Below are 23,254 nucleotides of genomic sequence, written 5' to 3'. Positions count from 1 at the left end.
AGCCGTCTAACGCGATAAATGAACGATTAGGCGAAGAATAAGTTTCCCCTCAAAATTGAAAAAATGCCAAGCCTATAGCCCATGAAAATATCATTTTTCCGGCAAAAAATAAAGTGTCTCTAAGGCGCTGGTTCTCGCATATACGAGTCCCCGGGGACACGCAGAAGCCGTCTAACGCGATAAATGAACGATTAGGCGAAGAATAATTTTCCCCTCAAAATTGAAAAAATGCCAAGCCTATAGCCCATGAAAATATCATTTTTCCGGCAAAAAATAAAGTGTCTCTAAGGCGCTGGTTCTCGCATATACGAGTCCCCGGGGACACGCAGAAGCCGTCTAACGCGATAAATGAACGATTAGGCGAAGAATAATTTTCCCCTCAAAATTGAAAAAATGCCAAGCCTATAGCCCATGAAAATATCATTTTTCCGGCAAAAAATAAAGTGTCTCTAAGGCGCTGGTTCTCGCATATACGAGTCCCCGGGGACACGCAGAAGCCGTCTAACGCGATAAATGAACGATTAGGCGAAGAATAATTTTCCCCTCAAAATTGAAAAAATGCCAAGCCTATAGCCCATGAAAATATCATTTTTCCGGCAAAAAATAAAGTGTCTCTAAGGCGCTGGTTCTCGCATATACGAGTCCCCGGGGACACGCAGAAGCCGTCTAACGCGATAAATGAACGATTAGGCGAAGAATAATTTTCCCCTCAAAATTGAAAAAATGCCAAGCCTATAGCCCATGAAAATATCATTTTTCCGGCAAAAAATAAAGTGTCTCTAAGGCGCTGGTTCTCGCATATACGAGTCCCCGGGGACACGCAGAAGCCGTCTAACGCGATAAATGAACGATTAGGCGAAGAATAATTTTCCCCTCAAAATTGAAAAAATGCCAAGCCTATAGCCCATGAAAATATCATTTTCCCGGCAAAAAATAAAATGTCTCTAAGGCGCTGGTTCTCGCATATACGAGTCCCCGGGGACACGCAGAAGCCGTCTAACGCGATAAATGAACGATTAGGCGAAGAATAATTTTCCCCTCAAAATTGAAAAAATGCCAAGCCTATAGCCGATGAAAATATCATTTTTCCGGCAAAAAATAAAGTGTCTCTAAGGCGCTGGTTCTCGCATACACGAGTCCCCGGGGACACGCAGAAGCCGTCTAACGCGATAAGTGAACCATTAGGCGAAGAATAATTTTCCCCTCAAAATTGAAAAAATGCCAAGCCTATAGCCCATGAAAATATTTTCCGGCAAAAAATAAAGTGTCTCTAAGGCGCTGGTTCTCGCATATACGAGTCCCCGGGGACACGCAGAAGCCGTCTAACGCGATAAATGAACCATTAGGCGAAGAATAATTTTCCCCTCAAAATTGAAAAAATGCCAAGCCTATAGCCCATGAAAATATCATTTTTCCGGCAAAAAATAAAGTGTCTCTAAGGCGCTGCTTCTCGCATATACGAGTCCCCGGGGACACGCAGAAGCCGTCTAACGCGATAAATGAACGATTAGGCGAAGAATAATTTTCCCCTCAAAATTGAAAAAATGCCAAGCATAGCCCATGAAAATATCATTTTTCCGGCAAAAAATAAAGTGTCTCTAAGGCGCTGGTTCTCGCATATACGAGTCCCCGGGGACACGCAGAAGCCGTCTAACGCGATAAATGAACGATTAGGCGAAGAATAATTTTCCCCTCAAAATTGAAAAAATGCCAAGCCTATAGCCCATGAAAATATCATTTTTCCGGCAAAAAATAAAGTGTCTCTAAGGCGCTGGTTCTCGCATATACGAGTCCCCGGGGACAGGCAGAAGCCGTCTAACGCGATAAATGAACCATTAGGCGAAGAATAATTTTCCCCTCAAAATTGAAAAAATGCCAAGCCTATATAGCCCATGAAAATATCATTTTTCCGGCAAAAAATAAAGTGTCTCTAAGGCGCTGGTTCTCGCATATACGAGTCCCCGGGGACAGGCAGAAGCCGTCTAACGCGATAAATGAACCATTAGGCGAAGAATAATTTTCCCCTCAAAATTGAAAAAATGCCAAGCCTATAGCCCATGAAAATGTCATTTTTCCGGCAAAAAATAAAGTGTCTCTAAGGCGCTGGTTCTCGCATATACGAGTCCCCGGGGACACGCAGAAGCCGTCTAACGCGATAAATGAACGATTAGGCGAAGAATAATTTTCCCCTCAAAATTGAAAAAATGCCAAGCCTATAGCCCATGAAAATATCATTTTTCCGGCAAAAAATAAAGTGTCTCTAAGGCGCTGGTTCTCGCATATACGAGTCCCCGGGGACACGCAGAAGCCGTCTAACGCGATAAATGAACGATTAGGCGAAGAATAATTTTCCCCTCAAAATTGAAAAAATGCCAAGCCTATAGCCCATGAAAATATCATTTTTCCGGCAAAAAATAAAGTGTCTCTAAGGCGCTGGTTCTCGCATATACGAGTCCCCGGGGACACGCAGAAGCCGTCTAACGCGATAAATGAACGATTAGGCGAAGAATAATTTTCCCCTCAAAATTGAAAAAATGCCAAGCCTATAGCCCATGAAAATATCATTTTTCCGGCAAAAAATAAAGTTTCTCTAAGGCGCTGGTTCTCGCATATACGAGTCCCCGGGGACACGCAGAAGCCGTCTAACGCGATAAATGAACGATTAGGCGAAGAATAATTTTCCCCTCAAAATTGAAAAAATGCCAAGCCTATAGCCCATGAAAATATCATTTTTCCGGCAAAAAATAAAGTGTCTCTAAGGCGCTGGTTCTCGCATATACGATTCCCCGGGGACAGGCAGAAGCCGTCTAACGCGATAAATGAACCATTAGGCGAAGAATAATTTTCCCCTCAAAATTGAAAAAATGCCAAGCCTATAGCCCATGAAAATATCATTTTTCCGGCAAAAAATAAAGTGTCTCTAAGGCGCTGGTTCTCGCATATACGAGTCCCCGGGGACACGCAGAAGCCGTCTAACGCGATAAATGAACGATTAGGCGAAGAATAATTTTCCCCTCAAAATTGAAAAAATGCCAAGCCTATAGCCCATGAAAATATCATTTTTCCGGCAAAAAATAAAGTGTCTCTAAGGCGCTGGTTCTCGCATATACGAGTCCCCGGGGACACGCAGAAGCCGTCTAACGCGATAAATGAACGATTAGGCGAAGAATAATTTTCCCCTCAAAATTGAAAAAATGCCAAGCCTGTATAGCCCATGAAAATATCATTTTTCCGGCAAAAAATAAAGTGTCTCTAAGGCGCTGGTTCTCGCATATACGAGTCCCCGGGGACACGCAGAAGCCGTCTAACGCGATAAATGAACGATTAGGCGAAGAATAATTTTCCCCTCAAAATTGAAAAAATTCCAAGCCTATAGCCCATGAAAATATCATTTTTCCGGCAAAAAATAAAGTGTCTCTAAGGCGCTGGTTCTCGCATATACGAGTCCCCGGGGACACGCAGAAGCCGTCTAACGCGATAAATGAACGATTAGGCGAAGAATAATTTTCCCCTCAAAATTGAAAAAATGCCAAGCCTATAGCCCATGAAAATATCATTTTTCCGGCAAAAAATAAAGTGCCTCTAGGGCGATGGTTCTTCGCAAATACGAGTCCACAGGGACACGCAGAAGCCGTCTAACCCGATAAATGAACGATTAATCGAAGAATAATTTTCCCCTCAAAATTGAAAAAATGCCAAGCCTATAGCCCATGAAAATTTCATTTTTACGACCAAAAATAAAGTGTCTCAAAGGCGCTGGTTCTCCGCATATATACGACTACGCGGGCACCCCCGGAAGCCGTTTAACGCGGTAAATGAACGATTAGGCAAAGAATAATTTTCCCCTCAAAAGTGAAAAAATGGCAAGCCTATAGCCCATGAAAATATCATTTTTCCGGCAAAAAATAAAGTGTCTCTAAGGCGCTGGTTCTTCGCATATACGATTCCCCGGGGACACGCAGAAGCGGTCTAACGCGATAAATGAACGATTAGGCGAAGAATAATTTTCCCCCCAAAATTGAAAAAATGCCAAGCCTATAGCCCATGAAAATATCATTTTTCCGGCAAGAAATAAAGTGCCTCTAGGGCGCTGGTTTTCGCATATACGAGTCCCCGGGGACACGCAGAAGCCGTCTAACACGATAAATGAACGATTGGGCGAAGAATAATTTTCCCCACAAAATTGAAAAAATCCCAAGCCTATAGCCCATGAAAATATCATTTTTCCGGCAAAAAATAAAGTGTCTCTCTAAGGCGCTGGTTCTCGCATATACGAGTCCCCGGGGACACGCAGAAGCCGTCTAACGCGATAAATGAACGATTAGGCGAAGAATAATTTCCCCCAAAATTGAAAAAATGCCAAGCCTATAGCCAATGAAAATATCATTTTTCCGGCAAAAAATAAAGTGTCTCTAAGGCGCTGGTTCTCGCATATACGAGTCCCCGGGGACACGCAGAAGCCGTCTAACACGATAAATGAACGATTGGGCGAAGAATAATTTTCCCCACAAAATTGAAAAAATGCCAAGCCTATAGCCCATGAAAATATCATTTTTCCGGCAAAAAATAAAGTGTCTCTCTAAGGCGCTGGTTCTTGCATATACGAGTCCCCGGGGACACGCAGAAGCCGTCTAACGCGATAAATGAACGATTAGGCGAAGAATAATTTTCACCTCAAAATTGAAAAATGGCAAGCCTATAGCCCATGAAAATATCATTTTTCCGGCAAAAAATAAAGTGCCTCTAGGGCGCTGGTTCTTCGCATATACGAGTCCACGGGGACACGCAGAAGCCGTCTAACGCGATAAATGAACGATTAGGCGAAGAATAATTTTCCCCTCAAAATTGAAAAATGGCAAGCCTATAGCCCATGAAAATATCATTTTTCCGGCAAAAAATAAAGTGCCTCTAGGGCGCTGGTTCTTCGCATATACGAGTCCACGGGGACACGCAGAAGCCGTCTAACGCGATAAATGAACGATTAGGCGAAGAATAATTTCCCCCCAAAATTGAAAAAATGCCAAGCCTATAGCCCATGAAAATATCATTTTTCCGGCAAAAAATAAAGTGTCTCTAAGGCGCTGGTTCTCGCATATGCGAGTCCCCGGGGACACGCAGAAGCCGTCTAACGCGGTAAGTGAACGATTAGGCGAAGAATAATTTTCCCCTCAAAACTGAAAAAAAATGGCCCATGAAAATATCATTTTTCCAGCAAAAAATAAAGTGTCTCTAAGGCGCTGGTTCTTCGCATATACGAATCCCCGGGGACACGCAGAAGCCGTCTAACGCGAGAAATGATCGGTTAGGCAAATAATAATTTTCCCCTCAAAATTGAAAAAATGGCAAGCCTATTATAGCCCATGAAAATATCATTTTTCCAGCAAAAAATAAAGTGTCTCTAAGGCGCTGGTTCTTCGCATATACGAGTCCCCGGGGACACGTTGAAGCCGTCTAACGCGATAAATGAACGATTAGGCGAAGAATAATTTTCCCCCCAAAATTGATATAGCCCATGAAAATATCACTTTTCCGGCAAAAAAAAAACTGTCTCTAAGGCGCTGGTTCTTCGCATATACGAGTCCCCGGGGACACGCAGAAGCCGTCTAACGCGATAAATGAACGATTAGGCGAAGAATAATTTTCCCCTCAAAATTGAAAAATGGCAAGCCTATAGCCCATGAAAATATTTTCCGGCAAAAAATAATGTGCCTCTAGGGCGCTGGTTCTTCGCATATACGAGTCCACGGGGACACGCAGAAGCCGTCTAACGCGATAAATGAACGATTAGGCGAAGAATAATTTTCCCGTCAAAATTGAAAAATGGCAAGCCTATAGTCCATGAAAATATCATTTTTCCGGCAAAAAATAAAGTGCCTCTAGGGCGCTGGTTCTTCGCATATACGAGTCCACGGGGACACGCAGAAGCCGTCTAACGCGATAAATGAACGATTAGGCGAAGAATAATTTCCCCCCAACATTGAAAAAATGCCAAGCCTATAGCCCATGAAAATATCATTTTTCCGGCAAAAAATAAAGTGTCTCTAAGGAGCTGGTTCTCGCATATGCGAGTCCCCGAGGACACGCAGAAGCCGTCTAACGCGGTAAGTGAACGATTAGGCGAAGAATAATTTTCCCCTCAAAACTGAAAAAAATGGCCCATGAAAATATCATTTTTCCAGCAAAAACTAAAGTCTCTAAGGCGCTGGTTCTTCGCATATACGAATCCCCGGGGACACGCAGAAGCCGTCTAACGCGAGAAATTATCGATTAGGCAAATAATAATTTTCCCCTCAAAATTGAAAAAATGGCAAGCCTATTATAGCCCATGAAAATATCATTTTTCCGGCAAAAAATAAAGTGTCTCTAAGGCGCTGGTTCTTCGCATATACGAACCCCGGGGACACGCAGAAGCCGTCTAACGCTATAAATGAATGATTAGGCGAAGAATAATTTTTCCCTCAAAATTGAAAAAATGCCAAGCCTATAGCCCATGAAAATATCATTTTTTCGGCAAAAAATAAAGTGTCTCTAAGGCGCTGGTTCTCGCATATACGAGTCCCCGGGGACACGCAGAAGCCGTCTAATGCGATAAATGAACGATTAGGCGAAGAATAATTTTCCCCTCAAAATTGAAAAAATGCCAAGCCTATAGCCCATGAAAATATCATTTTTCCGGCAAAAAATAAAGTGTCTCTTAGGCGCTGGTTCTCGCATATACGAGTCCCCGGGGACACGCAGAAGCCGTCTAACGCGATAAATGAACGATTAGGCGAAGAATAATTTTCCCCTCAAAATTGAAAAAATGCCAAGCCTATAGCCCATGAAAATATCATTTTTCCGGCAAAAAATAAAGTGTCTCTAAGGCGCTGGTTCTCGCATATACGAGTCCCAGGGGACACGCAGAAGCCGTCTAACGCGATAAATGAATGATTAGGCAAAAAATAATTTTCCCCTCAAAATTGAAAAAATGCCAAGCCTATAGCCCATGAAAATATCATTTTTCCGGCAAAAAATAAAGTGTCTCTTAGGCGCTGGTTCTCGCATATACCAGTCCCCGGGGACACGCAGAAGCCGTCTAACGCGATAAATGAACGATTAGGCGAAGAATAATTTTCCCCTCAAAATTGAAAAAATGCCAAGCCTATAGCCCATGAAAATATCATTTTTCCGGCAAAAAATAAAGTGTCTCTAAGGCGCTGGTTCTCGCATATACGAGTCCCCGGGGACACACAGAAGCCGTCTAACGCGATAAATGAACGATTAGGCGAAGAATAATTTTCCCCTCAAAATTGAAAAATGGCAAGCCTATAGCCCATGAAAATATTTTCCGGCAAAAAATAATGTGCCTCTAGGGCGCTGGTTCTTCGCATATACGAGTCCACGGGGACACGCAGAAGCCGTCTAACGCGATAAATGAACGATTAGGCGAAGAATAATTTTCCCGTCAAAATTGAAAAATGGCAAGCCTATAGTCCATGAAAATATCATTTTTCCGGCAAAAAATAAAGTGCCTCTAGGGCGCTGGTTCTTCGCATATACGAGTCCACGGGGACACGCAGAAGCCGTCTAACGCGATAAATGAACGATTAGGCGAAGAATAATTTCCCCCCAACATTGAAAAAATGCCAAGCCTATAGCCCATGAAAATATCATTTTTCCGGCAAAAAATAAAGTGTCTCTAAGGAGCTGGTTCTCGCATATGCGAGTCCCCGAGGACACGCAGAAGCCGTCTAACGCGGTAAGTGAACGATTAGGCGAAGAATAATTTTCCCCTCAAAACTGAAAAAAATGGCCCATGAAAATATCATTTTTCCAGCAAAAACTAAAGTCTCTAAGGCGCTGGTTCTTCGCATATACGAATCCCCGGGGACACGCAGAAGCCGTCTAACGCGAGAAATGATCGATTAGGCAAATAATAATTTTCCCCTCAAAATTGAAAAAATGGCAAGCCTATTATAGCCCATGAAAATATCATTTTTCCGGCAAAAAATAAAGTGTCTCTAAGGCGCTGGTTCTTCGCATATACGAACCCCGGGGACACGCAGAAGCCGTCTAACGCTATAAATGAACGATTAGGCGAAGAATAATTTTTCCCTCAAAATTGAAAAAATGCCAAGCCTATAGCCCATGAAAATATCATTTTTTCGGCAAAAAATAAAGTGTCTCTAAGGCGCTGGTTCTCGCATATACGAGTCCCCGGGGACACGCAGAAGCCGTCTAATGCGATAAATGAACGATTAGGCGAAGAATAATTTTCCCCTCCAAATTGAAAAAATGCCAAGCCTATAGCCCATGAAAATATCATTTTTCCGGCAAAAAATAAAGTGTCTCTTAGGCGCTGGTTCTCGCATATACGAGTCCCCGGGGACACGCAGAAGCCGTCTAACGCGATAAATGAACGATTAGGCGAAGAATAATTTTCCCCTCAAAATTGAAAAAATGCCAAGCCTATAGCCCATGAAAATATCATTTTTCCGGCAAAAAATAAAGTGTCTCTAAGGCGCTGGTTCTCGCATATACGAGTCCCCGGGGACACGCAGAAGCCGTCTAACGCGATAAATGAATGATTAGGCAAAAAATAATTTTCCCCTCAAAATTGAAAAAATGCCAAGCCTATAGCCCATGAAAATATCATTTTTCCGGCAAAAAATAAAGTGTCTCTTAGGCGCTGGTTCTCGCATATACGAGTCCCCGGGGACACGCAGAAGCCGTCTAACGCGATAAATGAACGATTAGGCGAAGAATAATTTTCCCCTCAAAATTGAAAAAATGCCAAGCCTATAGCCCATGAAAATATCATTTTTCCGGCAAAAAATAAAGTGTCTCTAAGGCGCTGGTTCTCGCATATACGAGTCCCCGGGGACACACAGAAGCCGTCTAACGCGATAAATGAACGATTAGGCGAAGAATAATTTTCCCCTCAAAATTGAAAAAATGCCAAGCCTATAGCCCATGAAAATATCATTTTTCCGGCAAAAGATAAAGTGTCTCTAAGGCGCTGGTTCTCGCATATACGAGTCCCCGGGGACACGCAGAAGCCGTCTAACGCGATAAATGAACGATTAGGCGAAGAATAATTTTCCCCTCAAAATTGAAAAAATGCCAAGCCTATAGCCCATGAAAATATCATTATTCCGGCAAAAAATAAAGTGTCTCTAAGGCGCTGGTTCTTCGCATATACGAGTCCCCGGGGACACGCAGAAGCCGTCTAACCCGATAAATGAACGCTTAGGCGAAGAATAATCTTCCCCTCAAAATTGAAAAAATGGCAAGCCTATAGCTCATGAAAATATCATTTTTCCGGCAAAAAATAAAGTGCCTCTAGGGCGCTGGTTCTTCGCAAATACGAGTCCACAGGGACACGCAGAAGCCGTCTAACCGGATAAATGAACGATTAATCGAAGAATAATTTTCCCCTCAAAATTGAAAGAATGCCAAGCCTATAGCCCATGAAAATATCACTTTTCCGGCAAAAAAAAAACTGTCTCTAAGGCGCTGGTTCTTCGCATATACGAGTCCCCGGGGACACGCAGGAGCCGTCTAACGCGATAAATGAACGATTAGGCGAAGAATAATTTTCCCCTCAAAATTGAAAAAATGCCAAGCCTATAGCCCATGAAAATATCATTTTTCCGGCAAAAAATAAAGTGTCTCTTAGGCGCTGGTTCTCGCATATACGAGTCCCCGGGGACACGCAGAAGCCGTCTAACGCGATAAATGAACGATTAGGCGAAGAATAATTTTCCCCTCAAAATTGAAAAAATGCCAAGCCTATAGCCCATGAAAATATCATTTTTCCGGCAAAAAATAAAGTGTCTCTAAGGCGCTGGTTCTCGCATATACGAGTCCCCGGGGACACACAGAAGCCGTCTAACGCGATAAATGAACGATTAGGCGAAGAATAATTTTCCCCTCAAAATTGAAAAAATGCCAAGCCTATAGCCCATGAAAATATCATTTTTCCGGCAAAAGATAAAGTGTCTCTAAGGCGCTGGTTCTCGCATATACGAGTCCCCGGGGACACGCAGAAGCCGTCTAACGCGATAAATGAACGATTAGGCGAAGAATAATTTTCCCCTCAAAATTGAAAAAATGCCAAGCCATAGCCTACGAAAATATCATTTTTCCGGCAAAAAATAAAGTGTCTCTAAGGCGCTGGTTCTCGCATATACGAGTCCCCGGGGACACGCAGAAGCCGTCTAACGCGATAAATGAACGATTAGGCGAAGAATAATTTTCCCCTCAAAATTGAAAAAATGCCAAGCCAATAGCCCATGAAAATACCATTTTTCCGGCAAAAAATAAAGTGTCTCTAAGGCGCTGGTTCTCGCATATACGAGTCCCCGGGGACACGCAGAAGCCGTCTAACGCGATAAATGAACCATTAGGCGAAGAATAATTTTCCCCCAAAATTGAAAAAATGCCAAGCCTATAGCCCATGAAAATATCATTTTTCCGGCAAAAAGTAAAGTGTCTCTAAGGCGCTGGTTCTCGCATATACGAGTCCCCGGGCACACGCAGAAGCCGTCTAACGCGATAAATGAACGATTAGGCAAAGAATAATTTTCCCCTCAAAATTGAAAAAATGCCAAGCCTATAGTCCATGAAAATATCATTTTTCCGGCAAAAAATAAAGTGTCTCTAAGGCGCTGGTTCTCGCATATACGAGTCCCCGGGGACACGCAGAAGCCGTCTAACGCGATAAATGAACGATTAGGCAAAGAATAATTTTCCCCTCAAAACTGAAAAAATGCCAAGCCTATAGCCCATGAAAATATCATTTTTCCGGCAAAAAATAAAGTGTCTCTAAGGCGCTGGTTCTCGAATATACGAGTCCCCGGGGACACGCAGAAGCCGTCTAACGCGATAAATGAACCATTAGGCGAAGAATAATTTTCCCCTCAAAATTGAAAAAATGCCAAGCCTATAGCCCATGAAAATATCATTTTTCCGGCAAAAAATAAAGTGTCTCTAAGGCGCTGGTTCTGGCATATACGAATCCCCGGGGATACGCAGAAGCCGTGTAACGCGATAAATGAACGATTAGGCAAAGAATAATTTTCCCCTCAAAATTGAAAAAATGCCAAGCCCATAGCCCATGAAAATATCATTTTTCCGGCAAAAAATAAAGCGTCTCTAAGGCGCTGGTTCTCGCATATACGAGTCCCCGGGGACACGCAGAAGCCGTCTAACGCGATAAATGAACGATTAGGCGAAGAATAATTTTCCCCTCAAAATTGAAAAAATGCCAAGCCTATCGCCCATGAAAATATCATTTTTTCGGCAAAAAATAAAGTGTCTCTAAGGCGCTGGTTCTCGCATATACGAGTCCCCGGGGACACGCAGAAGCCGTCTAATGCGATAAATGAACGATTAGGCGAAGAATAATTTTCCCCTCAAAATTGAAAAAATGCCAAGCCTATAGCCCATGAAAATATCATTTTTCCGGCAAAAAATAAAGTGTCTCTTAGGCGCTGGTTCTCGCATATACGAGTCCCCGGGGACACGCAGAAGCCGTCTAACGCGATAAATGAACGATTAGGCGAAGAATAATTTTCCCCTCAAAATTGAAAAAATGCCAAGCCTATAGCCCATGAAAATATCATTTTTCCGGCTAAAAATAAAGTGTCTCTAAGGCGCTGGTTCTCGCATATACGAGTCCCCGGGGACACGCAGAAGCCGTCTAACGCGATAAATGAATGATTAGGCAAAAAATAATTTTCCCCTCAAAATTGAAAAAATGCCAAGCCTATAGCCCATGAAAATATCATTTTTCCGGCAAAAAATAAAGTGTCTCTTAGGCGCTGGTTCTCGCATATACGAGTCCCCGGGGACACGCAGAAGCCGTCTAACGCGATAAATGAACGATTAGGCGAAGAATAATTTTCCCCTCAAAATTGAAAAAATGCCAAGCCTATAGCCCATGAAAATATCATTTTTCCGGCAAAAAATAAAGTGTCTCTAAGGCGCTGGTTCTCGCATATACGAGTCCCCGGGGACACACAGAAGCCGTCTAACGCGATAAATGAACGATTAGGCGAAGAATAATTTTCCCCTCAAAATTGAAAAAATGCCAAGCCTATAGCCCATGAAAATATCATTTTTCCGGCAAAAGATAAAGTGTCTCTAAGGCGCTGGTTCTCGCATATACGAGTCCCCGGGGACACGCAGAAGCCGTCTAACGCGATAAATGAACGATTAGGCGAAGAATAATTTTCCCCTCAAAATTGAAAAAATGCCAAGCCTATAGCCCATGAAAATATCATTATTCCGGCAAAAAATAAAGTGTCTCTAAGGCGCTGGTTCTTCGCATATACGAGTCCCCGGGGACACGCAGAAGCCGTCTAACCCGATAAATGAACGCTTAGGCGAAGAATAATCTTCCCCTCAAAATTGAAAAAATGGCAAGCCTATAGCTCATGAAAATATCATTTTTCCGGCAAAAAATAAAGTACCTCTAGGGCGCTGGTTCTTCGCAAATACGAGTCCACAGGGACACGCAGAAGCCGTCTAACCGGATAAATGAACGATTAATCGAAGAATAATTTTCCCCTCAAAATTGAAAGAATGCCAAGCCTATAGCCCATGAAAATATCACTTTTCCGGCAAAAAAAAAACTATCTAAGGCGCTGGTTCTTCGCATATACGAGTCCCCGGGGACACGTTGAAGCCGTCTAACGCGATAAATGAACGATTAGGCGAAGAATAATTTTCCCCCCAAAATTGAAAAAATGCCAAGCCTATAGCCCATGAAAATATCACTTTTCCGGCAAAAAAAAAACTGTCTCTAAGGCGCTGGTTCTTCGCATATACGAGTCCCCGGGGACACGCAGAAGCCGTCTAACGCGATAAATGAACGATTAGGCGAAGAATAATTTTCCCCTCAAAATTGAAAAAAATGGCCCATGAAAATATCATTTTTTCCAGCAAAAAATAAAGTCTCTAAGGCGCTGGTTCTTCGCATATACGAATCCCCGGGGACACGCAGAAGCCGTCTAACGCGAGAAATGATCGATTAGGCAAATAATAATTTTCCCCTCAAAATTGAAAAAATGGCAAGCCTATTATAGCCCATGAAAATATCATTTTTCCGGCAAAAAATAAAGTGTCTCTAAGGCGCTGGTTCTTCGCATATACGAACCCCGGGGACACGCAGAAGCCGTCTAACGCTATAAATGAACGATTAGGCGAAGAATAATTTTCCCCTCAAAATTGAAAAAATGCCAAGCCTATAGCCCATGAAAATATCATTTTTCCGGCAAAAAATAAAGTGTCTCTTAGGCGCTGGTTCTCGCATATACGAGTCCCCGGGGACACGCAGAAGCCGTCTAACGCGATAAATGAACGATTAGGCGAAGAATAATTTTCCCCTCAAAATTGAAAAAATGCCAAGCCTATAGCCCATGAAAATATCATTTTTCCGGCAAAAAATAAAGTGTCTCTAAGGCGCTGGTTCTCGCATATACGAGTCCCCGGGGACACGCAGAAGCCGTCTAACGCGATAAATGAACGATTAGGCAAAAAATAATTTTCCCCTCAAAATTGAAAAAATGCCAAGCCTATAGCCCATGAAAATATCATTTTTCCGGCAAAAAATAAAGTGTCTCTAAGGCGCTGGTTCTCGCATATACGAGTCCCCGGGGACACACAGAAGCCGTCTAACGCGATAAATGAACGATTAGGCGAAGAATAATTTTCCCCTCAAAATTGAAAAAATGCCAAGCCTATAGCCCATGAAAATATCATTTTTCCGGCAAAAGATAAAGTGTCTCTAAGGCGCTGGTTCTCGCATATACGAGTCCCCGGGGACCCGCAGAAGCCGTCTAACGCGATAAATGAACGATTAGGCGAAGAATAATTTTCCCCTCAAAATTGAAAAAATGCCAAGCCATAGCCTACGAAAATATCATTTTTCCGGCAAAAAATAAAGTGTCTCTAAGGCGCTGGTTCTCGCATATACGAGTCCCCGGGGACACGCAGAAGCCGTCTAACGCGATAAATGAACGATTAGGCGAAGAATAATTTTCCCCTCAAAATTGAAAAAATGCCAAGCCAATAGCCCATGAAAATACCATTTTTCCGGCAAAAAATAAAGTGTCTCTAAGGCGCTGGTTCTCGCATATACGAGTCCCCGGGGACACGCAGAAGCCGTCTAACGCGATAAATGAACCATTAGGCGAAGAATAATTTTCCCCCAAAATTGAAAAAATGCCAAGCCTATAGCCCATGAAAATATCATTTTTCCGGCAAAAAGTAAAGTGTCTCTAAGGCGCTGGTTCTCGCATATACGAGTCCCCGGGCACACGCAGAAGCCGTCTAACGCGATAAATGAACGATTAGGCAAAGAATAATTTTCCCCTCAAAATTGAAAAAATGCCAAGCCTATAGTCCATGAAAATATCATTTTTCCGGCAAAAAATAAAGTGTCTCTAAGGCGCTGGTTCTCGCATATACGAGTCCCCGGGGACACGCAGAAGCCGTCTAACGCGATAAATGAACGATTAGGCAAAGAATAATTTTCCCCTCAAAATTGAAAAAATGCCAAGCCTATAGCCCATGAAAATATCATTTTTCCGGCAAAAAATAAAGTGTCTCTAAGGCGCTGGTTCTCGAATATACGAGTCCCCGGGGACACGCAGAAGCCGTCTAACGCGATAAATGAACCATTAGGCGAAGAATAATTTTCCCCTCAAAATTGAAAAAATGCCAAGCCTATAGCCCATGAAAATATCATTTTTCCGGCAAAAAATAAAGTGTCTCTAAGGCGCTGGTTCTGGCATATACGAATCCCCGGGGATACGCAGAAGCCGTGTAACGCGATAAATGAACGATTAGGCAAAGAATAATTTTCCCCTCAAAATTGAAAAAATGCCAAGCCTATAGCCCATGAAAATATCATTTTTCCGGCAAAAAATAAAGCGTCTCTAAGGCGCTGGTTCTCGCATATACGAGTCCCCGGGGACACGCAGAAGCCGTCTAACGCGATAAATGAACGATTAGGCGAAGAATATTTTTCCCCTCAAAATTGAAAAAATGCCAAGCCATAGCCTATGAAAATATCATTTTTCCGGCAATAAATAAAGTGTCTCTAAGGCGCTGGTTCTCGCATATACGAGTCCCCGGGGACAGGCAGAAGCCGTCTAACGCGATAAATGAACCATTAGGCGAAGAATAATTTTCCCCTCAAAATTGAAAAAATGCCAAGCCTATATAGCCCATGAAAATATCATTTTTCCGGCAAAAAATAAAGTGTCTCTAAGGCGCTGGTTCTCGCATATACGAGTCCCCGGGGACACGCAGAAGCCGTCTAACGTGATAAATGAACGATTAGGCGAAGAATAATTTTCCCCTCAAAATTGAAAAAATGCCAAGCCAATAGCACATGAAAATACCATTTTTCCGGCAAAAAATAAAGTGTCTCTAAGGCGCTGGTTCTCGCATATACGAGTCCCCGGGGACACGCAGAAGCCGTCTAACGCGATAAATGAACGATTAGGCGAAGAATAATTTTCCCCTCAAAATTGAAACAATGCCAAGCCTATAGCCCATGAAAATATCATTTTTCCGGCAAAAAATAAAGTGTCTCTAAGGCGCTGGTTCTCGCATATACGAGTCCCCGGGGACAGGCAGAAGCCGTCTAACGCGATAAATGAACCATTAGGCGAAGAATAATTTTCCCCTCAAAATTGAAAAAATGCCAAGCCTATATAGCCCATGAAAATATCATTTTTCCGGCAAAAAATAAAGTGTCTCTAAGGCGCTGGTTCTCGCATATACGAGTCCCCGGGGACACGCAGAAGCCGTCTAACGTGATAAATGAACGATTAGGCGAAGAATAATTTTCCCCTCAAAATTGAAAAAATGCCAAGCCAATAGCACATGAAAATACCATTTTTCCGGCAAAAAATAAAGTGTCTCTAAGGCGCTGGTTCTCGCATATACGAGTCCCCGGGGACACGCAGAAGCCGTCTAACGCGATAAATGAACCATTAGGCGAAGAATAATTTTCCCCCAAAATTGAAAAAATGCCAAGCCTATAGCCCATGAAAATATCATTTTTCCGGCAAAAAGTAAAGTGTCTCTAAGGCGCTGGTTCTCGCATATACGAGTCCCCGGGCACACGCAGAAGCCGTCTAACGCGATAAATGAACGATTAGGCAAAGAATAATTTTCCCCTCAAAATTGAAAAAATGCCAAGCCTATAGCCCATGAAAATATCATTTTTCCGGCAAAAAATAAAGTGGTCTAAGGCGCTGGTTCTCGCATATACGAGTCCCCGGGGACACGCAGAAGCCGTCTAACGCGATAAATGAACCATTAGGCGAAGAATAATTTTCCCCTCAAAATTGAAAAAATGCCAAGCCTATAGCCCATGAAAATATCATTTTTCCAGCAAAAAATAAAATGTCTCTAAGGCGCTGGTTCTCGCATATACGAGTCCCCGGGGACACGCAGAAGCCGTCTAACGCGATAAATGAACGATTAGGCGAAGAATAATTTTCCCCTCAAAATTGAAAAAATGCCAAGCCTATAGCCCATGAAAATATCATTTTTCCGGCAAAAAATAAAGTGTCTCTAAGGCGCTGGTACTCGCATATACGAGTCCCCGGGGACAGGCAGAAGCCGTCTAACGCGATAAATGAACCATTAGGCGAAGAATAATTTTCCCCTCAAAATTGAAAAAATGCCAAGCCTATAAGCCCATGAAAATATCATTTTTCCGGCAAAAAATAAAGTGTCTCTAAGGCGCTGGTTCTCGCATATACGAGTCCCCGGGGACACGCAGAAGCCGTCTAACGCGATAAATGAACGATTAGGCGAAGAATAATTTTCCCCTCAAAATTGAAAAAATGCCAAGCCTATAGCCCATGAAAATATCATTTTTCCGGCAAAAAATAAAGTGTCTCTAAGGCGCTGGTTCTCGCATATACGAGTCCCCGGGGACACGCAGAAGCCGTCTAACGCGATAAATGAACGATTAGGCGAAGAATAATTTTCCCCTCAAAATTGAAAAAATGCCAAGCCTATAGCCCATGAAAATATCATTTTTCGGCAAAAAATAAAGTGTCTCTAAGGCGCTGGTTCTCGCATATACGAGTCCCCGGGGACACGCAGAAGCCGTCTAACGCGATAAATGAACGATTAGGCGAAGAATAATTTTCCCCTCAAAATTGAAAAAATGCCAAGCCTATAGCCCATGAAAATATCATTTTTCCGGCAAAAAATAAAGTGTCTCTAAGGCGCTGGTTCTCGCATATACGAGTCCCCGGGGACACGCAGAAGCCGTCTAACGCGATAAATGAACGATTAGGCGAAGAATAATTTTCCCCTCAAAATTGAAAAAATGCCAAGCCTATAGCCCATGAAAATATCATTTTTCCGGCAAAAAATAAAGTGTCTCTAAGGCGCTGGTTCTCGCATATACGAGTCCCCGGGGACACGCAGAAGCCGTCTAACGCGATAAATGAACGATTAGGCGAAGAATAATTTTCCCCTCAAAATTGAAAAAATGCCAAGCCTATAGCCCATGAAAATATCATTTTTCCGGCAAAAAATAAAGTGTCTCTAAGGCGCTGGTTCTCGCATATACGAGTCCCCGGGGACACGCAGAAGCCGTCTAACGCGATAAATGAACGATTAGGCGAAGAATAATTTTCCCCTCAAAATTGAAAAAATGCCAAGCCTATAGCCCATGAAAATATCATTTTCCCGGCAAAAAATAAAATGTCTCTAAGGCGCTGGTTCTCGCATATACGAGTCCCCGGGGACACGCAGAAGCCGTCTAACGCGATAAATGAACGATTAGGCGAAGAATAATTTTCCCCTCAAAATTGAAAAAATGCCAAGCCTATAGCCGATGAAAATATCATTTTTCCGGCAAAAAATAAAGTGTCTCTAAGGCGCTGGTTCTCGCATACACGAGTCCCCGGGGACACGCAGAAGCCGTCTAACGCGATAAATGAACCATTAGGCGAAGAATAATTTCCCCTCAAAATTGAAAAAATGCCAAGCCTATAGCCCATGAAAATATTTTCCGGCAAAAAATAAAGTGTCTCTAAGGCGCTGGTTCTCGCATATACGAGTCCCCGGGGACAGGCAGAAGCCGTCTAACGCGATAAATGAACCATTAGGCGAAGAATAATTTTCCCCTCAAAATTGAAAAAATGCCAAGCCTATATAGCCCATGAAAATATCATTTTTCCGGCAAAAAATAAAGTGTCTCTAAGGCGCTGGTTCTCGCATATACGAGTCCCCGGGGACAGGCAGAAGCCGTCTAACGCGATAAATGAACCATTAGGCGAAGAATAATTTTCCCCTCAAAATTGAAAAAATGCCAAGCCTATAGCCCATAAAAATGTCATTTTTCCGGCAAAAAATAAAGTGTCTCTAAGGCGCTGGTTCTCGCATATACGAGTCCCCGGGGACACGCAGAAGCCGTCTAACGCGATAAATGAACGATTAGGCGAAGAATAATTTTCCCCTCAAAATTGAAAAAATGCCAAGCCTATAGCCCATGAAAATATCATTTTTCCGGCAAAAAATAAAGTGTCTCTAAGGCGCTGGTTCTCGCATATACGAGTCCCCGGGGACACGCAGAAGCCGTCTAACGCGATAAATGAACGATTAGGCGAAGAATAATTTTCCCCTCAAAATTGAAAAAATGCAAGCCTATAGCCCATGAAAATATCATTTTTCCGGCAAAAAATAAAGTGTCTCTAAGGCGCTGGTTCTCGCATATACGAGTCCCCGGGGACACGCAGAAGCCGTCTAACGCGATAAATGAACGATTAGGCAAAGAATAATTTTCCCCTCAAAATTAAAAAAATGCCAAGCCTATAGCCCATGAAAATATCATTTTTCCGGCAAAAAATAAAGTGGTCTAAGGCGCTGGTTCTCGCATATACGAGTCCCCGGGGACACGCAGAAGCCGTCTAACGCGATAAATGAACCATTAGGCGAAGAATAATTTTCCCCTCAAAATTGAAAAAATGCCAAGCCTATAGCCCATGAAAATATCATTTTTCCGGCAAAAAATAAAGTGTCTCTAAGGCGCTGGTTCTCGCATATACGAGTCCCCGGGGACACGCAGAAGCCGTCTAACGCGATAAATGAACCATTAGGCGAAGAATAATTTTCCCCTCAAAATTGAAAAAATGCCAAGCCTATAGCCCATGAAAATATCATTTTTCCGGCAAAAAATAAAGTGTCTCTAAGGCGCTGGTTCTCGCATATACGAGTCCCCGGGGACACGCAGAAGCCGTCTAACGCGATAAATGAACGATTAGGCGAAGAATAATTTTCCCCTCAAAATTGAAAAAATGCCAAGCCTATAGCCCATGAAAATATCATTTTTCCGGCAAAAAATAAAGTGTCTCTAAGGCGCTGGTACTCGCATATACGAGTCCCCGGGGACAGGCAGAAGCCGTCTAACGCGATAAATGAACCATTAGGCGAAGAATAATTTTCCCCTCAAAATTGAAAAAATGCCAAGCCTATAGCCCATGAAAATATCATTTTTCCGGCAAAAAATAAAGTGTCTCTAAGGCGCTGGTTCTCGCATATACGAGTCCCCGGGGACACGCAGAAGCCGTCTAACGCGATAAATGAACGATTAGGCGAAGAATAATTTTCCCCTCAAAATTGAAAAAATGCCAAGCCTATAGCCCATGAAAATATCATTTTTCCGGCAAAAAATAAAGTGTCTCTAAGGCGCTGGTTCTCGCATATACGAGTCCCCGGGGACACGCAGAAGCCGTCTAACGCGATAAATGAACGATTAGGCGAAGAATAATTTTCCCCTCAAAATTGAAAAAATGCCAAGCCTATAGCCCATGAAAATATCATTTTTCCGGCAAAAAATAAAGTGTCTCTAAGGCGCTGGTTCTCGCATATACGAGTCCCCGGGGACACGCAGAAGCCGTCTAACGCGATAAATGAACGATTAGGCGAAGAATAATTTTCCCCTCAAAATTGAAAAAATGCCAAGCCTATAGCCCATGTAAATATCATTTTTCCGGCAAAAAATAAAGTGTCTTTAAGGCGCTGGTTCTCGCATATACGAGTCCCCGGGGACACGCAGAAGCCGTCTAACGCGATAAATGAACCATTAGGCGAAGGATAATTTTCCCCTCAAAATTGAAAAAATGCCAAGCCTATAGCCCATGAAAATATCATTTTTCCGGCAAAAAATAAAGTGTCTCTAAGGCGCTGGTTCTCGCATATACGAGTCCCCGGGGACACGCAGAAGCCGTCTAACGCGATAAATGAACGATTAGGCGAAGAATAATTTTCCCCTCAAAATTGAAAAAATGCCAAGCCTATAGCCCATGAAAATATCATTTTTCCGGCAAAAAATAAAGTGTCTCTAAGGCGCTGGTTCTCGCATATACGAGTCCCCGGGGACACGCAGAAGCCGTCTAACGCGATAAATGAACGATTAGGCGAAGAATAATTTTCCCCTCAAAATTGAAAAAATGCCAAGCCTATAGCCCATGAAAATATCATTTTTCCGGCAAAAAATAAAGTGTCTCTAAGGCGCTGGTTCTCGCATATACGAGTCCCCGGGCACACGCAGAAGCCGTCTAACGCGATAAATGAACGATTAGGCAAAGAATAATTTTCCCCTCAAAATTGAAAAAATGCCAAGCATATAGCCCATGAAAATATCATTTTTCCAGCAAAAAATAAAGTGTCTCTAAGGCGCTGGTTCTCGCATATACGAGTCCCCGGGGACACGCAGAAGCCGTCTAACGCGATAAATGAACCATTAGGCGAAGAATAATTTTCCCCTCAAAATTGAAAAAATGCCAAGCCTATAGCCCATGAAAATATCATTTTTCCGGCAAAAAATAAAGTGTCTCTAAGGCGCTGGTTCTCGCATATACGAGTCCCCGGGGACACGCAGAAGCCGTCTAACGCGATAAATGAACGATTAGGCAAAGAATAATTTTCCCCTCAAAATTGAAAAAATGCCAAGCCTATAGCCCATGAAAATATCATTTTTCCGGCAAAAAATAAAGTGTCTCTAAGGCGCTGGTTCTCGAATATACGAGTCCCCGGGGACACGCAGAAGCCGTCTAACGCGATAAATGAACCATTAGGCGAAGAATAATTTTCCCCTCAAAATTGAAAAAATGCCAAGCCTATAGCCCATGAAAATATCATTTTTCCGGCAAAAAATAAAGTGTCTCTAAGGCGCTGGTTCTCGCATATACGAATCCCCGGGGATACGCAGAAGCCGTGTAACGCGATAAATGAACGATTAGGCAAAGAATAATTTTCCCCTCAAAATTGAAAAAATGCCAAGCCTATAGCCCATGAAAATATCATTTTTCCGGCAAAAAATAAAGTGTCTCTAAGGCGCTGGTTCTCGCATATACGAGTCCCCGGGGACACGCAGAAGCCGTCTAACGCGATAAATGAACGATTAGGCCAAGAATAATTTTCCCCTCAAAATTGAAAAAATGCCAAGCCTATAGCCCATGAAAATATCATTTTTCCGGCAAAAAATAAAGTGTCTCTAAGGCGCTGGTTCTCGCATATACGAGTCCCCGGGGACAGGCAGAAGCCGTCTAACGCGATAAATGAACCATTAGGCGAAGAATAATTTTCCCCTCAAAATTGAAAAAATGCCAAGCCTATAGCCCATGAAAATATCATTTTTCCGGCAAAAAATAAAGTGTCTCTAAGGCGCTGGTTCTCGCATATACGAGTCCCCGGGGACACGCAGAAGCCGTCTAACGTGATAAATGAACGATTAGGCGAAGAATAATTTTCCCCTCAAAATTGAAAAAATGCCAAGCCTATAGCCCATGAAAATATCATTTTTCCGGCAAAAAATAAAGTGTCTCTAAGGCGCTGGTTCTCGCATATACGAGTCCCCGGGGACACGCAGAAGCCGTCTAACGCGATAAATGAACGATTAGGCGAAGAATAATTTTCCCCTCAAAATTGAAAAAATGCCAAGCCTATATAGCCCATGAAAATACCATTTTTCCGGCAAAAAATAAAGTGTCTCTAAGGCGCTGGTTCTCGCATATACGAGTCCCCGGGGACACGCAGAAGCCGTCTAACGCGATAAATGAACGATTAGGCGAAGAATAATTTTCCCCTCAAAATTGAAAAAATGCCATATATAGCCCATGAAAATATCATTTTTCCGGCAAAAAATAAAGTGTCTCTAAGGCGCTGGTTCTCGCATATACGAGTCCCCGGGCACACGCAGAAGCCGTCTAACGCGATAAATGAACGATTAGGCAAAGAATAATTTTCCCCTCAAAATTGAAAAAATGCCAAGCCTATAGCCCATGAAAATATCATTTTTCCGGCAGTAAATAAAGTGTCTCTAAGGCGCTGGTTCTCGCATATACGAGTCCCCGGGGACACGCAGAAGCCGTCTTATGCGATAAATGAACGATTAGGCGAAGAATAATTTTCCCCTCAAAATTGAAAAAATGCCAAGCCTATAGCCCATGAAAATATCATTTTTCCGGCAAAAAATAAAGTGTCTCTAAGGCGCTGGTTCTCGCATATACGAGTCCCCGGGGACACGCAGAAGCCGTCTAACGCGATAAATGAACCATTAGGCGAAGAATAATTTTCCCCTCAAAATTGAAAAAATGCCAAGCCTATAGCCCATGAAAATATTTTTCCGGCAAAAAATAAAGTGTCTCTAAGACGCTGGTTCTCGCATATACGAGTCCCCGGGGACACGCAGAAGCCGTCTAACGCGATAAATGAACCATTAGGCGAAGAATAATTTTCCCCTCAAAATTGAAAAAATGCCAAGCCTATAGCCCATGAAAATATCATTTTTCCGGCAAAAAATAAAGTGTCTCTAAGGCGCTGGTTCTCGCATATACGAGTCCCCGGGGACACGCAGAAGCCGTCTAACGCGATAAATGAACGATTAGGCGAAGAATAATTTTCCCCTCAAAATTGAAAAAATGCCAAGCCTATAGCCCATGAAAATATCATTTTTCCGGCAAAAAATAAAGTGTCTCTAAGGCGCTGGTTCTCGCATATACGAGTCCCCGGGGACACGCAGAAGCCGTCTAACGCGATAAATGAACGATTAGGCGAAGAATAATTTTCCCCTCAAAATTGAAAAAATGCCAAGCCTATAGCCCATGAAAATATCATTTTTCCGGCAAAAAATAAAGTGTCTCTAAGGCGCTGCTTCTCGCATATACGAGTCCCCGGGGACACGCAGAAGCCGTCTAACGCGATAAATGAACGATTAGGCGAAGAATAA

Source organism: Dermacentor variabilis, chromosome 10, assembly GCF_050947875.1.
Source record: "Dermacentor variabilis isolate Ectoservices chromosome 10, ASM5094787v1, whole genome shotgun sequence".
Taxonomy (NCBI): domain Eukaryota; kingdom Metazoa; phylum Arthropoda; class Arachnida; order Ixodida; family Ixodidae; genus Dermacentor; species Dermacentor variabilis.
The sequence above is the reverse complement of the archived record's forward strand: the minus strand, read 5'-3'. Positions refer to the sequence as shown.